This window comes from Calypte anna, chromosome 1 (assembly GCF_003957555.1).
Source record: "Calypte anna isolate BGI_N300 chromosome 1, bCalAnn1_v1.p, whole genome shotgun sequence".
NCBI lineage: Eukaryota > Metazoa > Chordata > Aves > Apodiformes > Trochilidae > Calypte > Calypte anna.
In genome coordinates, this window is record NC_044244.1 from 46590505 (window position 1) to 46596504 (window position 6000).

Below are 6000 nucleotides of genomic sequence, written 5' to 3' on the forward strand. Positions count from 1 at the left end.
TTTATATAAATCTTACATGACATCAAAAAAGAAACTGTTTTTAAAACTAAATGTCACTGTATGAACACACAATTTTTTTCTTCATTATTAGCCATCTGTCTTTTCAAAGCTTGCTGTTATTGCCACCAAATTTCACTTCTGGAATAGATTCATTCTCCCGAATTTTTGTTATACATGTAAGAGAAATAGAATAGGATTCCTATCTAAATAAGAATACTAAAACATATAGTATAACCTACAAGAAATTATTGCATGGAAATTTTGCAAGGAAGGACCTCAGAGAAGCAGTTAACTGTAAAGCCTTATATCTTCCTTTGCTCATTTTGTTCCTTGCCCACTTTTAAGGGGGGCATATTTCACATCTGTCTAGTCCAGATTAAACCTAATTTCTTTTTCAAAAACTTGGGCATCAGTGACTGTCCTGTGGTCTCCAGTACAACCACTTTGTTCTGTGCATGTGCACCTGGAGTTTTATTAGGTCCCCAGTAAAGAGCCTCCTCAAAGATCATCTCTTCCATCAGATTTGAAGGGTTTGGTCTGCTTGGGTTTCTTATAATAGGATTTGGTCAGTTTATCTGAGTGAATGGGAAGAACAACTAGTAGCACCTTGTTGGGAAGTAGACCTCTCAAAGTCAAAACTTTGTGCTTACCAGTGCTAATTAGCAATATATAAATTATCACTTAACTTTCCACCTAGGACTGGTCCTTCCAAGCTTCAGAGAAAGCAAGTGCCAGATGCCACTAGACCATGTTAGTGCCTGGTATTCTGCCACACATTCCCATGTGCAATAATGCAGTTTTTCTAAACAGCTGTATTCTGTGTGATGCGTTGTTTCAATCAGCAGGCAAGTTGGGTTGCTTGACAGAGAACATTCTTCTCCAGAAGGTGTCCTAAATTTCTATACAATGTCTCTTTCCAGAAAGGTTCTGTCTACAGTTTATTGTAATTTTGTACCACAAAAATCCTCTTATGCCAGTCACTGTCCAAAATGCAAGATATCCTTCCCTTCTTCACACCCCAGGGGGTGTCCTTGACTTAGAAGCAAAGCCTGTGAATTCCTGATCACACTTGGATTGTTCACAACTTTTCCTTCAGTAAATACCCTGAAAATACCTAAACTTCTGTCTTTGAAGAATATGATTCAGATAAGCAACATCAAAAGTAGGTCCGTTTAGCCTTTGAAAGCAGTTCTGTGGTTAACAAGTTTTATCGGCAAATTCCCCAACATCTTTTGTGAGATGCCTGGGTTTCCCATAAGACTTTCCCAAGAGTTTTCTCAGATAAGGAAGTCATCCTTCCTCCCGTAGTCACACATTCCCAAGGCTCTAAAAAAGAGAGAGAGAGGGAAGTGGAGCTCATAACATACTACCCATTTTTTTTTGTGAAAAATCAACCCCATAAAAATGAGCAAAGAAAAAGGAAGCAACTTTCTCAAACAGGTTGAAAATATAAAGGAAATGATTTCTTGTCATCTGCAAAAGTAGGTTGCACTTTCTCTCTTCATGTCTCTTTCACACAGATATTCACCACTATTTAAGCACCACCCACATTCCATGCAAAGCTGCCATCCTATGGATATACCTGAAAACTGACTAAACTAAAATAAAAAACTTGAATGCAAACTGCAGAAAAAGCCAGAAGAAACCTCAATGTATTTAAAATTTTGAGAACAAATTGTATTGCAAGCCCAAGTTGGTAAATAGGCATCACAAAAGCTATAGTCTAGGAACAAATGTTGAACATCACTGCTAACTATTTCTCTTTTTTAGTAGAAAAAGAATGAAAGTGAAGCCTGCACAAGAAAGAATATGCTGAGTTCATTCTCTAAGGAAAAAAAGGCTGCCCCATGTATTCTTAGATAAGTGTGGTAGTCTATTATTGTAAGCATTGCCATTTCACAGAGATGGAGACCACACATTTAATTCTTTTCTATAGGTTTTTTTAAAAGGTGGCTACAAGCTACTCTCTAAGGAGAGGAGCTGGTTAATTGTAGCCCTGTTGGATTCCATATATCACAAAGGGCTCAACAAGAGCTAAATAAAGAGAGTTTAATCAGATCTGGAAAAGATGGTTTTTAATGGAAGGGAATTCTGCAGAGGATGATAATCATTAAAACTGAGGAGTTAATCAAAAATCCTAAAAGAAGGGAAATTTGAAGAATCCAGGAAAAATCCCTCATCCAACTCAGATCCCCTTTAAAATTAGGTGAAAGAAGAAAAAGAGAAAAATAAATAGAATATTTTAAAAAATAAAACCACAAAATGGTCATTTCTCAGTTACCTCTTCAAACACAGAAAGGAGGAAGTTTCTGACTGAAGTCAGAATCACAGGACAGGTTATTGCATGGTGATTACTTTGAGATGGTGATTAAAGGAGTAATTTAAAACACTAGGATTACTAAAGGAAAGGGGAAGTTAAAAGTGCCTCGGGAAAATTATTCCACATCCTCTACAAAGAAGGAAAATAACCTATCCTTGAATGCCACTCTGGAGGACATAATTAAAGAGGAATGAGAACTCCCTAACAAAGGAAAGTGTTTTAATGGGGCAAGACATGAAACACTGTGCTGTAGAAAGGGAAAAGGCAGTGTGTGTGGGTGCTAAGGAGGAGGCACTCTCAGTACAGGCTCCAAAGGCAAGCTGTGGCCCTAGAAAACAAGGGCAAGTCCTTCCAGGGTGATTTCACTGCCCTATATGCCCCTTTAATAAGGAAGTGGAAGGCACTTCTGAGACTAAATGATGAGACTGCAGCTGCTTCTTTGCTGACACCCTTCTTAGCCACCTGCTTCGCCAAGAAGATTATAGCACAGCATCATGAGAAAAAAGAGGGAGCCTGCGCTAAGCTTAAACATGCCAAGTCAATAAAATGTAAAATATTTTTGTCCTTAATTACCAGTACTAATGGCTTCCTGTCTTCTGCAGGCCCTACTGCTTTGATTATTCAACCTTGGCTTTCAATCTTGCCCAGCTGGCAATTGGTCTGAATTCAGTGTTGGCCGGACCAGGAGCAGGACTTTGGACTCCTGAGGTTGTTCCCTACCTGAATGACCATGACTTTCTGTCTCTCTGGTTAAGGTCTGGGGAAAGTGAATGCTCTGTGATAGGGAATGACATTATCACAGTGATTTTAGAGAAGACCTATAAAGTAGGAGACAGAGTCTTATAGGAATACAATGCCCTTACCATCTTGTAAGTGTTATTCAAAACATAGATAAAAACACTTGACATGGTCAAATCATGTATTTAGGAAAATATTTTGCTTAAACAAAACACAAAAGTTGATTTCTTTTTTATTTCCTTGGACAGATATAAAACAGAAGCAGAAGGCAAATTCTTACTGGGGTGTGAAACAAGACATAATTTAGGAAAAATATCCTTAACATTGATGTCTTGTGACTTCAAGCAGTAGCCAAAAATACCACAAAAGATAATTTAAATCCTACATTACTAGTTTTAGGGTTGTTTTGACCCTGCAAATATACAATCTACCTCATAGCTGGTTACAACCTGCCTTTTTTGTGGGTGATTGTCATATCACTATTTAAGATATTAATTTTCAGGCTGCAGGCTGAAACATCAAGTCTTGGACCACGACAGCTGACATAATGGCATCTCATCTTCATAATAAGATATTTTTTTTTAAGCTGCATACCTTATCAACCCATCCAGAAGGCAATAGCTTTCATCAAGTAATTTAAACTTGCAGCCATGGCCTTAATCAGTTCCTTGGGAGACCAAGCATTGCATGATTGCTTACTGTAGGACATGTTCTGTAAAACACTACACTTTTCAAAAGGTCTTGCAGTCACCCTTACAGTACCTTCTGCAAATCAAGTTTGATCATCAAGTAATACCTCTACTGTCATTTCATTCCACTCCCCCCTTTATGTAGGGATGAGGGAAAAAAGACCTTGCTTTCACTGTATTCACCGTGCAAACAACCCATTGTTTGACCCTCTCTCAGTAGATGTGTTGAAAACAAGGCTGCAGCACGTTTGATGTCCAGTCTGACAGCATGAGCCACACTCATGCCTTTTCATTCCTACCACTATTCACAGAGATGGTAGTGTTCCTCTTGCTCCATCTTCTTTATTTAAAACTTGAAGGTTTTATCTTCATCTGTAAAGTTCATTTACCTAACCTGAAAATTCCCCTTGTGTACTCTCCCACAAAAACCCATCTAGCTGGAGGAACCTTGATGATTTCCCAATCTACCATACCTCTAAATTGCTTCCTCTTCTTCAGGCCACATATTGTACACATCTCACCTGCCCAAACTAAGCCCCCTGTCCCATGTACTATACTACCACAAACCTGCCTCCCAGGCACCTCTCCATCCTTCCTGGGATCCTGCCTTTCTTGTGCCCTTATTTTCCTCCCATGTACTTCATGGTGCACAGATGCAAAGGCCTCCAGCCCAAAATGGGACCCTTTCTTGCCACACACCCCTCAGGGCTGTGCTCCATGCCAGCCCAGCTTCCCAGTTGCCTGTGTGAGCCATCACGCAGGACGAGTGTGAGAGCTGCTGCTTCTTCTAGACCATAGTAAAAGGTGTGAGTGGTAACCAAGGCATCTTCAGGTGGTCATAAGAACCTGCACCAAGGGCAAAAGCTACTTCCACTACCCAACGCTGGAAAGACAAATAGTTCAGGTATGTTTCTTTACACTTACCTTTGCATGAAACTCACTGTTCCAGCTGTTGGTGCCTGAGGCTCACACAGGATACCAGCACAAGATGCAGATTCATCTTTTGGAGACACTGTAAACCTGCCACTGTTTAGTATTTTGTCCTTTAACAAGTAAATTGAAATTACAGCAGCTTTAGTAGCATTTGACAGGAAGGGCCTTGCATACACAACCTATAAGTCCCAGTTACTTATCCAACATGTATATGTATGGGTCATTATCTTTCCTGTATTTCAAACCAACACTTTGCAGGAGAACATCCATTTTTCAGAAAACATTATACAGAGGTCTTGTAGTTAAACCCTGAACTTTAAGCTTAATGGATACCTCAATCACATTTGTAGAGGGAATATCTTCTTACTCAGCATTCAAAAACACAAAGTTCATACAGATCTGCAAGAAAGCATTTTAAAACTGCTTATGGTGTCTAAACCAGCTACGTTTTCTTCCTACACATAGACATTTACTGAATGAAAATATTAGTTCTACATCTGCATCATATCTAAGACACACAGGTACAAAATGCACACTCCCACATTTTATTGCCATTTATACCCACCCACCCACACATGCACACTGCAGCACAGTTGATTTTTAGACTATTGCCTTACAGTACAACTGTCTAAATAAAACTGGTATGCAAACTATTTTCTTAGCTGGCATTCAAATCCTTCTGTCTCCTCCTAGGCTTGTGAGCTGAATTCTCCAGGAGCTGAATACTAGCTAACTAATATTTGACTCCTTCTTCCATCTTTCAGGCTGCCCACGTTAAAATGTTTGCAGTATATCCTCCCACCTTCACTTCCTGATGCTATTTCATGGATTGGTATTGCCACATTACCCAGGTTTCCTCTGATAGTTTCTGTTTCCCTCTTGCTTTACTTCTTTACATAGGACCCCTCCACGGCATTGCCCACATCACTAGGACTGTAGCTACTCCCCTACTTTTATTGCCAAACACTGAGCCTGACTAACTTCTGAGCAGATGGAGTTGATAGCAAATAATCACCAGTTTGTGGGTTTTTTGTGACTCCTTATTGCTGTTGTACTTTGCTTGGACTTAAGATATTTCATAGGATATACTATCTTTTTCCTAAATGACAGTTTTTGAAGAAAAATTAATACATTAATTTTTTAAAGTTTCAAACAAAAAAAAATCAAAACTAAGTGAAGAATTTATTCTAAAAGATATTGAGAACCTCCTTCAGATTGTTTAAGCTTCAGACATTTTTGTTTCTCCTTCTCTTATGTTTTCTTCTGGTTTTGGATAATTGAGAGGAAAGGAAAGGGCACAATGCTGACAGAAAAGGTGGA